At 38.3% G+C, this 20,157-nt stretch overlaps 1 pseudogene; it reads right to left on the minus strand.

Moving 5' to 3' along the window:
- Window positions 1-2,267: 2,267 nt before the first annotated feature.
- On the minus strand, window positions 2,268-3,048 carry LOC100686388 (annotated as a pseudogene).
- Between the last annotated feature and the right edge of the window lie 17,109 nt (window positions 3,049-20,157).

The raw sequence follows: 20,157 nt of genomic DNA on the forward strand, positions 1-20,157 counted from the left end.
TGTGTACATCTGTTTGGGCTCCTTGTTGATTGGTAGAATGTGCTTCTATTTTTAAGATCTAGCTTGGCAGTCTAATGCTGCTCACTCCCTTAGATAATTGTAACTGTCACAATGTCAGTAAGGCTTACACTCCCTTCACATGAGACGAGGCACACATTTCATTTAAATTAGTCCTAATTCTGTCACTGCAGCAGTCTGCTCGTGTGAGCAGTGGTGAAGCTTGGTTAGTCACCCTTGTTTTCTGCACTTGCATTGAGCAATCCTGAAACTACTGTCAGGATCCAGACTAGAGGAGGCTGGGATAGGAACACAGGAACAGGGTCTCAAAGCCCCCAGGAACTAACTGTACGAAGTAGTAACAAATGATGAGTGTTTTTATGCCACAAGCACAGAGGCAAATTACAAGGCCCCTTGGGTTACAAATGTGAATGGTTTCACATAGTCTAGAAAAAAACTTGATATTTAATTCCAGACATAAAGCACATGAGAAAGATTTTTAAGGTGTGAAAAGTGATTTTCCACATCTGCAACTGTGATCCCAATTAAACCTAGCCTTAAAATAGATCTTGGAGGTCCACATAGCCTTTATTTTATAGCAGCTCTTTCTCTAAATTTGTATTTTGTATAAAGGACTATTCACCATCTCCCCACCTTAACAAATCAGCCATTTTCATTATTCTGCACTCTTTTCTACTTTGCATTGATGTGTACACACATTTTACCATAGTATCATGCATTTGTTTTCATTTTTTATACATTTTATTTAATTTAGTAATCATAGTCTTCTTCCAAGTAACCTACAAAGAAGTTACAATATAGTTTTAATAGTGGGGTAGTGTTCTGTTATAAATTCTATCATTTTAATTTTTTGAATTATTATCGATCCTATGATACTATTGCCCTCTTAAAATAATTCCAGGGACCGTATTTACTAGGTAGAAATGTACGAGTATTTTTATAACTCACGTCAAACACATTTTCTAAGTGATGGTTTTGTGATTTAGAATGTCACAAGGTCATGGAATTTTGTAAATGGTGTATTTTGAAGCCTTCTCTCTATACAGCTTAAAATAAAAGTAGTCTTTTCTATCCCTGAAGCCCTATGAGCAGTAGCTGTCACAATGTTTCTGACAGACTAAAGCTAAAGAGGCTTCTCAGAAGACCTATGAGATTCTCCTTTAAAAAAAAAAAAAAAGATATTATTTATTTATTTGAGAGAGGGAGGGAGAAAGAGAGAGCCCAAATAAGGAGGAGAGGGAGAAGCAGGCTTCCCGCTGAGCAGGGAGCCTGACGGGGACTCCATCCCAGGACCCTGAGATCGTGACTTGAGCTGAAGGCAGACGCTTCACTGACCGAACCATCCAGATGCCCCTGAAGTTCTCCTTCTTGATCTTCACTATTAGTGACATCAAGAAATGAGCAGTGTCTGGGGGGACAGGGGCAGGGTACATTTATTAACTTGACATTTATACCAAATGTTGGCATGAAGAGCTTTAACATTTCTTAATGATTCTAAATTAGAGAACTTGATGAAAGTTATTTAGAAATCAGAGCTGAAAAGCTTACTATTCACCATGTACAAACACAGTTGTAGATTCTGGGGTGTACAGGTCAATAAGGGAAAGTTCTTGCTCACTTCATGTAATATCCACTTCCTAGTTACTGAAGAAGGCCTAAGAGTCTCTGTACTTTGTCAAAACACATGTACTGTGAACGGTTTGTTATTTACTGATTATTTTACTGAAGATTTCATGGAAAGATATGTAAAGTCTTACATTGCAGTCCCTACAGGAAAGCAATAGAAATTCCTTAGAAAAATTAAAATATCCCTGCGGGATTTCTGCTTCAAGTCAGTAGAGTATAACAGACACTAAATTGTCCCTCCTACATGAAAATACTAAAAAAAAATAAAATAAAATAAAATATGTAAAATAGTACTTTTCATACAGTGGAGATGAGGACAGGGACTCCTGTGAGAAAGAAAATGGATTCGCGAGACTGATTCTCACTGCCTGGAGCTGTGGTCTGGGGAAACTTTCCAAGCTGTCCTGTTGGGGAGTGACCCAGGTGCAGCCTGGCAATTTCTGAGTTTGGGAGACAGAAGTAGGTGGCTAAGAAGACAGCTGGAGTTCAAAAGACAGAGGGCTAGAGAGAAAAGAGCTTCCCAAAGTGATGGCTTCTGAGATTTGGAGTCCTCCAAGTGTCTTTTTTTTTTTCTTTTTTCAATTATGCTGTATTGTCTTTAAGTATGAAGACTTCCAATCAAGTCACCTAGAGACCATTTTACTTAGTGCTTTGTCTGGCTGCCAGTCTCTCTCTTCAGCAATGGTAAGGTGATACCTTTTTCATGGGGAAGAGAAATCCATGGTTTGTTGCCTTTGCCAATCACAAAAATGTTGCAGAGCCAGTTGGCAAAGCTGTTGCCATTGGCATCTTTCACATGAACTACCTCAAAAGAACCAGGGTGTCTCCTCTGTTGGTGATCACACCAGTTATTCCCACGTTCGCACGTCTAGTCACCATACACAGATTGCCAGTGTCAATCTTGATGAAATCAGTAATCTTTCCAGGCTCCAAATCAATCTGAATGGTGTCATTCAGCTGGATGAGTGGATCAGGATAATGGATGGTGTAAGCATCATGGGCCGCCAATGAGGGGTTCCTTTTGTCCCCACAAAGATCTTTCTCACTTTGCACAATTTACACTTTGCCTCCTCAGATGTAATATGATGAACAGAATAGCAACCCTTGGTGTCACAGATCAGTTGGAAATTCATCCCAGTCTTGACAATGATTATGGCATCCATAAAACCAGGAAGGTGGGTTATATTAACTTGCCATCAATTCTAACAAAATGCTGCATATAGATTTTTGCTTCATCTAATGTTAGGGCATACTTAAGTCTGTTCCCTAGGAAAACAATAAGAGGGAGACATTCTCTTAGCTTATGGGGACCAGTATATGGACGAGGTACAAACACACCAGTTTATTCAGCATCCCATGCTTTGGAGCTGCTACACATCAGAGTTTCTTAGGAACATGAGCCATGGCTGTGCTAGGCATGAAAAGAAGACCACCTCCTTCTGGTACGTGAGAAAAGAGGAAAGAGGGTGGAGTCCCCTCTAAGTCTTAAGTTGAATTTTGAGGAACAATCTTATGAAGAAACTCCGTGAGGCTGGGCAAACACAGCCTGAAGAGAGTAGAGGAAAACTTGACATAGCTCACACAGGACCAAGGATTATTCATGTTCTAACTGGCCAAAGTAGAAAACTGTAAATTCCAGAGAAGAAAAAAAAAATTCTACATAGGTTAGAGTACTCAGAAGGATATCCTAGGGAATGCCTGGGTGGCTCAGTCTGTTAAATATCTGAGTCTTGATTTCAGTTCAGCTCATGATCTCAAGGTCATGAGATCAAGACCCACGTCAGACTTCACACTGAGTATGGAGTCTGCTTAAGATTTTCTCTCTTTTCTCTCTTTCTTTCTTTCTTTCTTTCTTTCTTTCTTTCTTTCTTTCTTTCTTTCTTTCTTTCTTCCTTTTCTTTCTGTCTTTCTTTCTTTCTTTCTTTCTCTTTCTTTCTCTCTGTCTCTGTCTCTCTCTCCCTCCCCCTCTCCCCTTCCTGCTCTTGCTCTCTCTAAAAGAAAACAAACAAAACAAAACAAAAACAAAAACAACAAAAAAAGAAGGATAACCTAGTAATGGGGATAATTAATACTCTGAAAGATATTATCTTAATAATGGGGTTAATAGTCCTAGACAGCACTGCTCTGGACACAACTTAACAGATCAAAAAGCCATTTTAGAAAGAATCACACTAGTTCCAAGTAATGTGCTTGCTTTCTAGAAAAATACTGAAGAGCAATTAGAGGAATATAAAAACATCCATGATTCAGCAAGGTAAAACACAAAATGTCTGGTATTCCTTGGAATATTACATGTTTTTATTTACATGGGTTTTCAAAGAAGTAAGAGATTGTAACTCAAAAAATAGTAAAAAATGTACAAGATGATAGAATATACAGGTTGATAGAGGAAAGCATGAGCATGATAAATATGAAATAGAAAATACTTTGGATGAGATTGAAAGAAAATCAAACACTCTAAAAATTAGAAGTCCAGAAGAATTGAAGGTAGAATAATTGAAACTATCTAAAATGAAACAGAGAGGTAAAAGACTATAGACACAATAAAGAGAATATCAGTGAACTCTTATAGGATAATAATAAGTGGCCATCTGTGGTTGTTACACATGAAAAAAGAGTGTCAGAAGAAATATTTTATGAAATAATGTCTACAAATTTTCCAAATTTGATGCAAACTATACACCAATACATTCAAGAAGCTCAAAAAATGTGAAGCATGAGAAACAAAACTCCAACAAGGCATATCATACTGAAATTTCTCAAAACCAAAGATAAAAATAAACCTAAAACCAATCTTAGTAAAGCAGTTAAAGATAAAAATCACAACAGATATCTCATCAGACTTAATGTGAGCTGGAGAACAATGGAAAAACATGTTTAAAATCCTGAAAGAAGGGATGCCAGGGTGGTTTAGTCTGTTAAGTGTCTGACTCTTTGATTTTAGCTCAAGTCATGATTTTGGCGTCATGAGAATGGGTTCCACACTGGGGGTAGAGCCTGTTTGAGATTCTCTCTGTCATTCTCCCTCTACCCTGCCACTCCCTTCTCCATGTCTCTCCCTTTCTAAAATACTAAAAAATAAAAATTAAATAAAAATAAATAAAATCCTTAAAGAAAAACACAAAACAACTATCTACAGATTATAATCTTAAGAATATCTTTTAAAAATGAAGGAGAGTAGGAGTGATTGGGTGGCTTAGTCAGTTAAGCATCTGACTCTTTAAAAAAAAAAAAAAAAACTTATGTATTGGGGCAGCCTGGGTGGCTGAGTGGTTTAGTGCTGCCTTCAGCTCAGGTCGTGATCCTGCGTTCCTGGGATCAAGTCCCGTGTTGGGTTCCCTGCATGGAGCCTGCTTCTCCCTCTGCCTTTGTCTCTGCCTCTCTCTCTGTGTCTCTCATGAATGAATAAATAAAATCTTTAAAAAAATAAAACGTATTTATTTATTTGTTTAGAGAGAAATAAACAGAGAACATGAGTGTTGGGGGGAGACAAAGGGATAAAGAGAGAGAGAATCTAAGCAGGTGCCATGCCCTGTGTAGAGCTCAACACATTGTTCAATCTCAGGGCCCTGAGATCACAAACTGACCCCAAATCAAGAGTTGACTGCTTAACCAACTGAGCTACCCAAGAACCCCTAAGAGTCTGACTCACTTGACCTTTATTTCAGGGTCATAAGTTCAAGCCATGCATCAGGTCTACACTGGGCATGGAGCCTACTTTAAAAAAATAATAATAAAAAAAAAGCAGATGACTAAAGACTTTCTCATCACTAGCAGATCTATGTTAAAAATAATAAATGTTTAAAAATACCTTTCAAGTAGAAGAAAAAATACAATATAGAAGATATAGAATTATGGATCTGTACAAAGGAATGAGCAGCAGCATACATTTTAAATATGTGGGAAGTATGTTAGATTTTCTTGTTCTCTTTTTTAAAAAAATCTATTCAATTGATAATTGACTCTTTGAAGTACAAATAATAAAAAATTCACTGTGGCTCTTGTACAGGTAAAATATGTAGAAGTAAAATATGTGAAAAAATATGACAAATGCTGAAATGGGGAATTATAAGTATATTATTACAATGTACTGTAATACCGTGAAATGGTAAAATATCGCTCAGAAGTTGACTGTGGTCGCCAGGACACCCGCACCCCGATGTTTCTAGCAGCAATGTCCACAATAGCCAAACTGTGGAAGGAGCCTCGGTGTCCATCGAAAGATGAATGGATAAAGAAGATGTGGTCTATGTATACAATGGAAAATATTACTCAGCCATTAGAAATGATGACTACCCACCATTTGCTTCGATGTGGATGGAACTGGAGGGTTTTATGCTGAGTGAAGTCAATTGGAGAAGGACAAACATTATATGGTCTCATTCATTTGGGGAATATAAAAAATAGCGAAAGGGAATAAAGGGGAAAGGAGAAAAAATAAGTGGGAAAAATCAGAAAGGGAGACAGAACATGAGAGACTCCTAACCCTGGGAAACGAAATAGGGGTGGTGGAAGGGGAGGAGGGCGGGGGGTGGGGGTGACTGGGTGACGGGCACTGAGGGGGGCACTTGACGGGATGAGCACTGGGTGTTATTCTGTATGTTAGCAAATTGAACACCAATAAAAATAAATTTATAAAAAAAAGTTGACTGTGATAAATTAAAGTTGTATTGTATAAACCCTTTTAGCAGGTAGATAGATAAACAAATAGTGGTATATCCATACAATGGAATATTACTCAGAAATTAAAAAAAGAACTTTTGATATTCAGAATAACATTTAATGAATTTTAAAATAATCCCATTAAGTGAACGAAGCTAAGAAAACGTACTAATTTCATTCATATACAGTTCCAAGAGAGTGCAAACCATTTCACAGTGACAGGAGGCGGGTTGGTGGCTGTCTGGGGATGTCGATGGGGGTGGGCTCTGTAAGTAAATGGAAGAAAAAGAGAAGGAGGGATTTCAAAGGAGCCCATGAGAACTATGGAGGTAATGAACGTAATCCGTGTCTTGATTTGGTGATGGTTTCAGGGGTTATACATCTGTCAACATATATCACGTGGTAGCTTTAAAGCAAGTGCAATCTAAAGTGTATCAATTATATCTCAAAAATATGTGAGAAGAAAAGAATAAATAAAAAAACAAAAAACAATAAAAAACAACCCAAAGAACCAAACAAACAATAAAAGCTCAGTTCTTCCTTCCACATTTTTTCTAGCCTGCCATGTTATCTTTCTACCAAACATATCTTAGATCAAACTTTCCTGAATTTGCTTAGTAATGCAGCTCTCGTTCTCAGCCTAAAGTCACAACTCAGCAAAACCTAAGTAGTTACTGAAATGATGATGAGCATGTTCCTTTAGAACGTCCTTTAATGATTAGTGATTTCAGTCCCTATCTTCTGTTTCATTTCATTCTCATATGCATATTACACATACATAATACAAATTAGTATATATTATATGCATATAATATATACCTACATAACATATTTTATATGATATATATAATATACACACATATTATGCATGTATAATTATGTATTATAGAATACAGGATACAATTATATGCATCCTATGTGCATATATGATGTTCACACATATACTACACACTATATGTGTGTGCACACGTGGACGTACTGTATGTAAATCCAAGTACACACAGAGACACGGCCATACTCTGTTGTGATCTTAACTATTTTGACATAGTTCTTCATGAGTAGACTACGTAAGGAGTTCTGTGAATCATTTTTAATAGATTTATTTTAGTGTAGATTCACAGGAAAAGCTGCTTTTATTTATTATTTATTTATTTATTTATTTATTTATTTATTTATTTATTTATTTTGGAAAAGCTGCTTTTAATTAAGACACTCCACTGGAGAAATTTTTTAAATTGAAATGTGGTTGTGTTACAGAGAAACAGTCATACAGCTCTCAAAAGACACAGCCAACCACTGGACAAGCATATGCAAGTGAAGCAAAGTTTTATAAATCCATACTGGGTGAATAGTGTGCTGATACTTTCAATATATATATATATATATATATATATATATATATATATATATATAGTTTTTGTTGTTTTTTGTTTGTTCTAAAATACAGTAAACTGATTCCTTGCCTGTTCTTGGGTCATGACTGAAAGTGAAAGTGCTTAGATCCGTATTTCACGTGTGTCTTGTAGCTAACATTCTCTTGTGGGAAGCCTCCAGCACAAGTTGACTTTACCCAACATAGATGAAAAGTTACTTTAAATATTCCTAACCTACAAATGAACACCACTGTTTCCTGCGCCTTTGCAAAAGTTACAGAAGTTGTAACACATGGTCTCAGAGTTGGTTGCTCTTTCTGACTGTTGCGAATAAATTATCATTCATTAGTGCCTTCCTGGAGGTCCCTGAGGTTGTTAAAGCTTTTCTCACCTCCTGGTGAAGGGGAAGTGGAATTAAAGGCTTTATTGCTGTTCAGAACTTGACCTCAATAGAAAAAATAACATAATTTTAAGCCCCAGAGGAAACGACCTCTTACTTCCCAGAGTTCCCTTGTGAATCCCATCCATGGTATTATTAGCATGACTTTGTCTTTTAAATGTTTCAAAGCATCTCTCTGTCTTTTGCATCTTTGCAGCGCAATGGATGGGATATGGGCCAGGCCCTCTTTGTTTCTGGATCTTCATATGGACACAACGAGGCCACATCCTTTCTGAAATTTTTGCAATGGTGTAGTTCACTCGTGGACATGTGGAATCAGAGGGACCACTGGAAAACCTGCCATATTAACTCAGACCAAAATTATTCCCTTCCGTTCTGAGAATCGCAAAGTGCAAAAAATTCTACAAAAAAGTGATTAAAGTCTCTAATACTTTCTACGTGTTTTAGGGGCTTGAGGTCAAAACTACATTGTAATTCTAAAATCTTTGCCAGTTCTTCCATGCTACTAAACATTTGGGGCTAGCATTACTGGCACTTTCTTTTATGAACACATTTATGAAGGATGCGGTGTGAAAAGATAAACTGATGTGCGTAGGAACATTGGAAGGGTTTTAGAGAGAAAAATTCTAGCAGCCCAGATGGAGTAGGGTCCTGTAAAGAGGTGGCTGGTGATGGCCTAGAGTTGGTAAGCTGAAGGATTTTTAAATAGAACGTTGCTGACTTTTCACTCGTATATTGCTTATTGTGCTGCCTGGTAAACAAATCTTTCAACCTAAAGTCTTCAGTCAAATGTCTTGCTTGAATCCTTCTGGGAAAAACAATGATCATTGGTTAGCTTCCACCAAGAGTGGCCAGAGAATAAAGAAAAAAATATTGTGGGACATAAAATGTTAATGAGATTTAGAAACTCAGAGCCAAAATGGTCATCCTGGGGCACCCAGGTGGCTCAGGTCGTGATCTGGAGTCCCAGGATCGAGTCCTTCATTGGGCTCCCCTCAGGGAGCCTGCTTCTCCCTCTACTTCTGTCTCTGCCTCTGTCTCTGGGTCTCTCATGAATAAATAAATTAAATCTTTCTTTTTTTAAAGCAAAAAAATAAAATAAATGAAACGTCATCCTGGAATAATGTGCCCGGAATTTAGTAAGAATGTGGGATAAGAAGCACAACCCAACTGATTTCATTAAAATGGACAGGAAGACCTGCTTTATATGCAGATTACTAGATACAAATTTTGCTAATTACTTGTACTTCAGTGCCCGTATATGGCTTGCCAAAATAGCAAATCCCAAATGAGAAAATGAGTATCATCAAAATCCCTTAATCACTTCCCATAAGGAGGAGATAGCGTCCTACTTCAGTCCCACCCAGCACAAACATCTTGAGTCAAAAGCAGCCCTTATTCCTTTCTTGCTCAGTGTTAGGACGGTTATGCCAATATTTTGTCCCCCCCCCCTTTTTTTTTGCCCCTGGAACTTTTCAAGAAAATTTCCCAGTAAGACCTAGATAGAGCTGCTGTAGAGGGGGACTAGAATTATGGGGACGACAAAGGAAAGCAGGGATGCCACAAATACCAAACCTGAATTTAAAAATCCTGAAAACATCCTTAAAATCCTAGAGTCTCAAGACATTGATATTTTTTTTAATATTTTATTTATTTATTTGAAAGAGAGAACACGGAGGGCAGGGGGCTGGGGGAAGCGGACTCTGAGCTCTGGCCCTGAGGTCAGGACCTGAGTTGAAATCAAGAGTCGGATGCTTAACCCCCTGAGCCATGCAAGTGCCCCCAAGACATTATTTTGATGACAAACAAGCCAGGACCGTCAATGAAAACCATTAGTTAGTTTTGCTAGGTATTATGAGCCACAATCTGGCATGAGATTCAGAGGAACTGTTTCACACATCTTATGGGAACGAGCGTAGAGGGGAAAAATGGTATTTAACAACCCCCCACCTTACATTTGTGAAATTAGAGTTGTCGTCTTGAGGTAAAAAAAATCCATATTCAGAAGTGTTTGACCTGGAATCTAATATCCAAGCCTCGAATCTCCTCAGATGTTCATGTACATTTTTCATGGACAAAGGTTATAAAGGTTCTTTTTCCTATAACTTAAAAACATATTACATTTTTTTTTAATATTGCTACTCTTCTTTGTGGGTTTGTTTTAGGCACAGGGTAACATCGGAGGCGGGCCTCTTTTAAATTCCCAATGACTGGCCCGAAATGTGTATGGGTCTGTTTTGTAAGATGTTCTGTATTGTTTGTGGGATGCACCAGCCCAGAGATATATAGCATCATAAATATATTGCCCTCTTTGCTGTGTAGACCCTGGAAAACTGGCTCCATTTGTCTTTTTAATTTTTATGATAACTGAATTTACTGTAAAAGCACAAAGGTTTTAAGAAGGCATTCAGTCATGTATTTCTACTGCAGGTGTAAGGTTTAATTGTACAGTTATTTTTCTAAAGCTCTTTTGCCGTTGCCAATAGCATCTTCCTAATAGTGGGTTGCCAAAAGGCATTTCTTTTTTATTATTTAATTTACTTATGGAAAAAAATGGGCTGGGTATCACTTATCTTCCTTGATTACATACATATTGACTCAAACCAGAACCACAAATTACTATGGACCTCCAGAAAATAGCATAGGTCGCAAGTTCAACAGTATTAATTTTGCTTATTGGCCCTCTACGGAGGTGGTTTGCTTATTGGCACCTTTATGAAATAGAATCCGTCTCAGTGAGGGAAATTTATACATCCGTATGCCTAAAGGACCACCAAGTAAATCACCTTAGGTACCTTATTTCACAGACGTCAGAATCTTTCCTATATTCCCTTATTGGTTGATTAGAATAGACTCAACAAGATCGATTATTCTGGTATTTTTATTCTTACAATATACATAGTAGGGCTAAGGCACAAATTAAATCTACTGGGGACAGTTTGCCCCGGTGGTCCGAGACAAAGATGCTATTAGAACGCGATGATGTTCATGTGAGTGGTCACATGTGCAAATACAGAAGGGAGAGTCATTTATGTTCAAGTCAATGAATATAAGAATAAAGCGCCTTCCAGAGGAAGTGGAATTCAAGAGCAGAGGTCACAGGACTGAGCCCTGTCCTAGGACTAAATAAACAATAATTTTCAGAGGCAAAGCGACTGTTACCATCGCTGTGGTCTTTCCCATGGGCTTTCCCATGGTCTCCAGAGAGCACTGCTTCCCATCGGGCCTGACCTACTACACAGCAAGAGGACGCACGGATTGGTAGGACGGCATCTTCTTCTGCTCACTTCATATTCCTGTGACAACCAGGTAATCTGTCTTGTAGGACAATTTTCCTTTGTCTGATTATTTCTTCTTGGTGTCTTTGACCTCCTTCCTTTATTCCCTGAGTTCTCCACAAGTTGGGACATAGGTCTTGAGGCTAGGTCAGAGTCAGATTAAACTTCTCTGGCCAGACCGTGTCATAGATCATATCATGCAGTGAATGATTCATCTCATTAAAAGGGTGCACCTGTGTCATGTTATCCCACTAATAGTAACGTCAATTTGTATAATTTGCTTAAGAAAGTGCTATGGGATGGGTTCCCTTGGAAGTAAGTTTTTCGGGAGATATTAGCAAGAAGGCTGCGTTGTTTGATGGTTGTAACCCTATAACTGTCCTGTTCGAAACCCTAATCGATTCCTCGATAAGTGCTTACAAAATGGTGATTTTTCTAATTCCATCATTCCAAATATGTTAGTTGGCATCCTTCTGAGACTCTCTTCCTTCCTTCCCACTGCCGCGGCCCAGCCATGTGGCCGCTGGGACTTCCGGACTGCCACCGCTGACGCCAACCCTGTGCCCTACTCGCCACCTTTCTTTGAAATGCTCCCTTTTACGTTGAGCTCCAGGAAGAGGTCAGGCCTCCTGCTCTCCAGATCTCAAATACATGGTTGTCTGAATGCCACTCTTTGAAATTCTGCTTGTATTTTCTTCAGGCCGATTCTCTTCACCCCTAAAGCCGTCCTTTCTTGGGTACCAATTCTCCTTGAACAAAAATTAGTCTTCTCCCCTTTCAGTTCATCTACTCCAGGTACCCAAGTGCTTTGTTTTCAGCTTTCCAGCGCGTTTTCATGTGTCTGTGAAGTAGAGAACAGTTGTGATCACCCCCACCCCCCGCCACGGTAGCTGAGGTGACAAGGGTACAGAGATTAAGTGATCCCGTAGTGATCACTTGTCCAGACTTCAGAACTGCAGCAAAAACTCAGACCTCTGGTCCTCGTGGTGGAGCTTTATCCCTATACCCACCTGCTCCATCTGATTGGCGGGAGGACAGGATCAAGGTGAGGCATCGGGTTGACTGGCGGCTCTCTTCCTGGTTCCACCGCTCACTAGCTGACCTTGGACACCTTACTCGCCAACGATGGTTCAGTTTCCTCATCTGTAATGTTAGGTTAGAATGGTGTTTTCCAACTTAAATTTTAACTGAAATAATAATTTGAACCATAAGACAATTTCTGAAATTTGACTGTTTTTATCCCAATGGCAAGTATGTTGTGCATACCAAATATTTAATGTGCGTTAGGTTTTATTATTGTCAGATGGCCTTGAATCATTGCTGAATAGAAGTATGCTAATGCTAACAACTTTTAAGATGATTTCCATCTTTTTAGAGAAACAGAAGAAGGTGCTATAAAATAGCATTAGTTTTTACATGTCATTTTTAAATATGCCTCATTCTTTGCTCTTCTTTGGAAATTCAGACTTCTCTGGCTTTTACTCTTTATGGTGCAAAATGACCTTGCGATAATTATATATATTCCTAGTGCTTTTTTCCTCTTCCCAAGAGATTTTATTTATTTATTTGAGAGAGAGGCAGAGCAGGACCATGCACAGGAGCAGGGGGAGGGGTGGAGGGAGAAATAGACTCCCCACTGAACAGAGAGCCCAACGTGGGCTGGATCCCAGGACCCTGAGATCATGACCTGAGCCAAAGGCAGATCTTTATTGACTGAGCCACCCAGGTGCCCCCCTATTATTAAATATTAATAATATTCTGTCTTAGGTGTATTTAAATGCATTTTGACTTATTGTGAGTTTGTAAATTTGAAAGTCAGTGCTATTCTGTGCATTTTTATTGCAAACAAATCTCTGACTCATAGAGAAAAACCATTCCTTGTGCAACTCATTGCTTACCATATAATATCGTCCCATGATTGCTCTGTGACTTCAGCAAACGAATTTGAAGCAGTCAAGCCCTGCTCCAAGACACAGTGTCTCGTGTGTTTTACAATTATAAATATAATCTGTGTTGAATGTGGGCATGGCTCCCTGTGTCAGAGACCAGGTCAGCAAAGTTTTCTGTTACAGGATAAATAGTGTTTTAGGTTTCAGGGGCAATGTCATGTCATTTTTAGAGTAAGAGCAGACATCGAATATATGTAAAAGAGTAATTGTGGCTGATTATTTACAAAAACAGGCAATCACCCAGGCTTGGCGCACTGGCCATGGATTGTAGACCCTGAGAAAAGGTAAGTCTCTTGGATGAGACCTGGTAAAGATGTCAGCAATGAGCAAGTGTGGAGTGTGAGACAAGGGAGGGGCCAACAGGTATTTAGTGACACTTTAGGTCAGGGGAACCCTAAAGAATGGATATTTGTAAGGGGTCTCTGACATCCGGGGAAATGCATATATGGTTTTGTTGATGAATGGGGTGATGGTAAAGATGCATACGTGTGTGGCTAGAGGATTTCAGGAATCCGAGTGAAGTTGCATATTTAAGACATTAGCTTGAGTTTTCGCTTAGAACGTGCTGCTAACATACACAAGGTCATGCATTAATTGTGCTCCTGGAAGCACCATCTATACGTAAACGGCAAAACCGAAGGTTTGCTTTGAACACACGTGCATAGAATGATTTTATTTTGTAACTGACCTATAAACATGAAAAATCATTTTGTCTTCTGGCTAAACTGTAAAATTATAGTTTTACTATTTACTTACAAGGTTGTATGCGCCATAAAAAGGAGGAAATCAGATTGATTTTGTGGATCTAAGGACATAGTCTATAATAGTTTGAGTTTTATTTTATCTTTTCTATTTAACATAGTGAAGGAGGCCTATGCAAATGAATATGGGATTAACAGACCTTGTCTATTTAAAAGTTTTTAAATCGTATGTAAACAAAGCAATCACTTTGGAGAAATGACAAGAAATGTTTCTTTCTTTTTTTTTTTCTTTGGTGTCTGAGATAATACTTGTTTGAAAATATTGGTACAATTTTGCAATGAGGGAGAAGGAAAACATAAGAAAACAAGCTATTCTCTTTTTATTTGTATAAATTGTGGAGCAATAGGATTCTTTGAAATGATAATTATACCTCTGTGTTTCAGCCTTCAAGCTTTGCAGTAATTTGTTAAATATTATTTTAATCCATTGAAACAGCTATAGTATTGAAGTTTGATTTGGTTGCTGTTGCCAAGAACAGTTTCTGAAATTAATTAATGCAGAGAATTCTTTATTGAACAATTAATAAAGGGATGAATGATGTTAATAGTTTATAAAAACTTTAAAAATGATCCCAGACCAGAATCCACGTGATATTTTTGGAGCATCTTTCATGTGTATATTTAAAATACAAAGGTCTATGTATTTACATTTGTATGAAAAGCATTCATAAAACATATATACTTCTGAAGTGTATTAATCTCTAAAGTAGTAATCCTCTGTTTTGTTCAAGATTGTATCGAGAAACCAAATTATTTTATGGCTCACCTACCCTAGCCAACTTCTTCCTTTGTAATCCAAAAGAATTTAAATGAAATGTGATAATATCTTTGAAACTAGTAACAAATACCTATACCTTCAATTTAGAAGATTAACAAATTGCAAGATTATAAAATCATAAAAGGGATTAAAAGTTTAAAAGTTTAGGAATATATATGTGTGTATGTGTGTGTGTATATATATGTGTGTGTGTGTTTGTGTGTGTGTGTGTGTAACTTATGTTAGAAAATGCAAATAGAGCACTGCCTGGGTGGCTCAGTGGTTGAGCATCTATCTGCCTTTGGCTCAGAGTGTGATCCTAGGGTCCTGGGATCGAGTCCCCCATCAGGCTTCCTCCCTGCATGGAGCCTGCTTCTCCCCCTGCCTGTCTCTCTGCCTCTCTCTCTCTGGGTCTCTCATGAATAAATAAATAAAATATTTAAAAAGAAAGAATGGAATGAGCTAATCCATGGAGACTGTAGCCCAGTGCTGAGGTCTTATGGGCACTCACGAAATATTAACTAGTGGTACGTCTTATCACTGGTTTGTCTCTTTGTCCGATACTAGCACCTTCTACGTAATAGCTATTCAATTTAGTAGCCATAATATAGTAATGCATTTTAAATGGCCCAATCTGCAAGAAAAAATAAATACAGTGTTTGCATTAACATTTTGCTTTGTGTTTTAGTGGTCTGCCGGTAATTGTGAGCAAAGCATTGCCCATACAGATATATCTCGTTACAAACAGCAGATGAGGTTTTCAAAGACTATTTTATTTTTATTTTTATTTTTATTTTTTTTGGTGAATTAAATAATTTATTTCTCTCATTCTCTTAGAGTTGCACAAGGGATCTGAAATTACAAATAGTTATCAATTAACAGTGATTCCTAATACTATTTAAGGATCTCTCTAATGTGAACTGCTTCATCAGGCAGTAAAATCACCTATCAAATGCTTCAGTTTACTAGAGAAAAGTCACTATGTCAAGGTACTGTATGTACATTCAATCATTCTTCAAATTTAAGAGCCACTTTTGGGTTTAGGCAAATCATCCTGTAAACTAGCAGTTTAAATGTGGTGGGGGGCATGCAACCTGGTTTTCCTGATGGCTGGTCAGCTGTGTATGTAAAAATAACCCAGAAATCATATTTATTCAGCTATCAGGTATATTTTGCGTCACAACGGTGGAAATGCAATGCTAGCCTGTGTCTCTCTCCCCGTGTTCATCATGAGGGAGCCCCATGAGGGAGCGTGAAGACTCCTCCTTTGGGGTCATTGTTTTAACTGGGGAAAAAAATTCAGGTCACTAAAATATATATATATATAAAGAAAAAGAGTAAAACTTGAGACCCGGCCAAGGGAAATCGGCTAGTGCATTTCTCAGGGTAAATTAATGAATTGGCATTCTGCTGCTACTTCAGGATGTCTGCTTAATCCATGAACGGAGGACATTGAAGTGCACGTTATATGTATTTAAAAGCCAGAGGTCAAGCATTACACCAGAGGAGTCACTTTTAAGAGTATTAAACTCAACCTTTGCTGTACAGTGACTCCTCAGGTGCGAGTGCTTGCTGAAATTTTCAGTTTCATTGCATGAACCAAATGCAGCTCTATGAGCTAAAGCAAAAGGTACTTCCAGCACCTACAGATTGCAATGGCTGCATGTGTGGCCATTTTTAGAAAGCCTGGTGCTTAGAGTAAAACAAAACAACAACAACAACAACAAAAAAAAACCCTGGGGCACCTGGGGGGCTCAGTGATTGAGCCTCTGCCTTGGGCCCAGGGTGTGATCCCAGGGTCCTGGGATCGAGTCCCGCATTGGGCTCCGCACAGGGAGCCTGCTTCTCCCTCTGCCTATGTCTCTGCCCCTGTCTCTGTGTCTCTCATGAATAATTACATAAAATCTTTTTTAAAAAATCCTTAGGTAAAATAGCAATAAATTTCCGTTTAAGAAAATAGTTATCAATCCATAACCATTTACCAGCAAGATTGTCTGTTTATATCTTTGTCAAATGCAGATCAATAGAATTTGATATAGCAGTTTCTTAGGCAGAGGAAACACATTACAAAGTCACATAGTAAAACAAAACCAAACAAAAAAACCCAACAAAACAGGTTTTAAAAAGTCGGGAAGACCTTTTCAGGTTCTTGTAGTCATGCTGGTGTCTTAGCCTGTCTTACTTTAATTCTCTCCAAGGAAGACTCCGCCGATGCACCGTGTTCTAGAAGGATCATATCTTATGCAGAAGGAAGTCAAATTTGACAATGATATGGATTTGAAGAAAAGTAACCTTGTCTCTTTTTATTTGTTTTTCCTTTTAAAAATTTATTTAAATTCAATTAGTATATGGTCCATCATTAGTTTCAGATGTAGTGTTTTACAATTCATCAGTTGCATGTAACACCCGGCGCTCATCCCATCGCATGCCCTCCTTCATGCTCATCACCCAATAACCCCATTCCCCCACCTCCTTCCCTTCCAGTGACCCTCAGTTTGTTTCCTGTAGTCGAGAGTCTCTTATGGTTTGTCTCCCTCTCTGATTTCTTCCCATTTAGTTTTCCCTCCTTCCCCTATGATCCTCTGCACTGTTTCTTAAATTCCACGTATGAGTGAAATCAAATGATAATTATTTTTTCCCCAATTGGTTTATTTCACTCAGCATAATACGCTCCAGTTCCACCCACATCTACGTAAATGGTGGGTATTCATCCTTTCTGGTGGCTGAGTCATATCCCATTGTATATATAGATCACATCTTCTTTATCCATTTGTCTGTCCGTGGACATCTCAGATCCTTCCATAGTTTGACTGTTGTGGATTGCTGCTGTGAACACTGGGGCGCAAATCTCCCACCTTTCTCTTTTTATTGCCTGAGCTTCTCTATCCTGAGCATCCTCAGATCTACTTAATGGTATAAAAACAAAGAACAACATAAAAAGTAAACTTATCCACTCAAGTTATGTCAGCCTTTTCTAGTTAAACATGGTCTTTTTTTTTTTTTAAGATTTTATTTATTTATGAGAGAGAGAGAGAGAGAGAGAGAGAGGCAGAGACACAGGCAGAGGGAGAAGCCGGCTCCATGCAGGGAGCCCGACATGGGACTCAATCCCAGGTCCCCAGGATCAGGCCCTGGGCTGAAGGCGGTGCTAAATCGCTGAGCCACCCGGGCTGCCCTAACATGGTCCTTTTAAGGTAAACTCCAATCCAATCTGGCTTAGATGAATGATCAAGCCTTCCTGATTTCTCCATTCAGTCTCCTCCACCATAACCTTCCCCATGCACACGCCAACATGCACACATCCTAACCCCACATGTGCCACATTGGTAAGATCTCGTTCTTACCTGATGGTATATGGATTATTACAACCTGAGCCAGGAAAACAGGGATTTCTGTTGATGAGTTTGTGGGCTTCTGCTGACCTCTGCCTGAAATGTGGACTGGTTTTTGCTCAACAGTTTCCGTAGTCATGGATTAATTTGTGAATATGCTCTGCTGCACAACACCTGACTCTTCATCTCGTAAAGCTCGATGGTTCCTCTGTCTGGCCTTTATCCGGCTCTGCTCATCTCTGGTGCTTCTCAGCCTGGCGATGTCCCCTCCTTTTTAAATTCAGACTTACTATGGGCTTGCTCTCTCTCAGTTTGCCCACACCCCAGGACATCTCTAGCAGGTCTTCAGACTTGTGGTTCACAGAACCCTTTGAACCCTACAGAGTGCATAGGAACAGATCAATTTTTGTCAGTGTCACATGCAGGCTACACAGGAAGAGACCTGACACTCTCTCAAGCCACGTCTTCTCATCCTAAACACACGATGCCACATTTATCCTCTGCCATAATCACCTCATATGGTCATAAGTCATTGTAGAAGAACAGAGTGTTTAATGCTTTGTTGCCAGCCACCCCTTTCCTTTAGGTGGGATCTGAATCCCCAAGGTTCAAAGGCTCACTTTTTAGACCTTGGTTTACTTGAGAAGAGGATAAATTCTTAGGAACATAGACATAATTTTAACCCTAGTCTTACTCCCCTGAGTCTGTCTCTTTGGCCAAAACCCCTCTTCATTGTCCTGAAAGGCTTTAATTTTGCTGTGGAATAGAAACTTTCTTATAGTAAAGAGCTTTACTTGAACTTTCCTCTGTTCTAGTCAGGGGAAACTCCTTGGAATTTAAGAAATCATTTTATTTTTAGAAAAACTTGGCTCTTAAGACTGTGCTCTTGCTTAAGATTTGAAATTTCCAAATTGATTCTCAACATAAGCAATGACACCTTTATTCTAAATTATACTTGCTCTCAACATAAAATTTGAATGCCATTTGTACAAAGGATGTTGACTCACAGAAAAACAAGATTTACAGGGTATGAAAAATATATTGACTTTATATTTCAAATGCATGATACCCATTACGATTCTTTTTTGTATACTTTGTAGTCATCTACTGACAGTTCTCCCACTTGTACTTGGTATCTGATTTGTCATTTGAGGAAAAGCATGTATTTTCAATTTGTACCATACTGGGGCAAATCATTAAATACCTCTGAGCCACAATTTTGTCATGCCTTAAATGGATATAGAAAAAATAGTACTCATCTTCTATGACTCTTCTAAGGAAAATTTTATAACTTATGGGAAGAATTTATGATATTTTATGGACATATTACTTAATAAAATTTACTTGTTACACTGATTAGTGGTGGTTATGATGATGATGATGATATAGCACAATCCTTGAATCATTATGTGTTGTATTTGTGAAGATGATGCAATTTAAGTAAAAAAGAAGAAGAGGAAAAATAAAACAATTTCAAAAAATTAGTCCACAAAGTGGATAATCACATCATGGAGAAAAGTATGGGTAAATCAATTTGTATAAGACTCTGGAAAATGGTAAAATGTAGAGTCATAGCCAACTAATTCTAACTTAATCAGGGAAAGGAAACTATTTCAAATAATGGTTCATCTGAAAATGTTCACTGAAACAAGTTTAAAATTCAGAATTTGAAATGTGTTAGGAGCTGTAGACTATTGAAGAAATATGGATTACCTCTTGTGGAAGTTTTATATTCATCATATCCACCTGCAGAACTACAAGCTAACATAATCTAATTATAATTCTGTCAAGTAGGTGAAATCCAGGATCCAGTGTAAATGACTATTTTTCCCGATTTTAGCAGGACAGTGATGGGACACAGAAACATAACATGAACATCTAGAGTATCTGCAGTAAGCAGAATAATGGCTTCAAAAAGATGCCCATGGAATCTGTGAATATGTTCCCTTTTAGAGAAAATAGGAATTAACCTTGCAGATAGAATCAAGGTTGCTAACCAGC

This window comes from Canis lupus, chromosome 26 (assembly GCF_011100685.1).
Source record: "Canis lupus familiaris isolate Mischka breed German Shepherd chromosome 26, alternate assembly UU_Cfam_GSD_1.0, whole genome shotgun sequence".
Taxonomy (NCBI): Eukaryota; Metazoa; Chordata; class Mammalia; order Carnivora; family Canidae; genus Canis; species Canis lupus.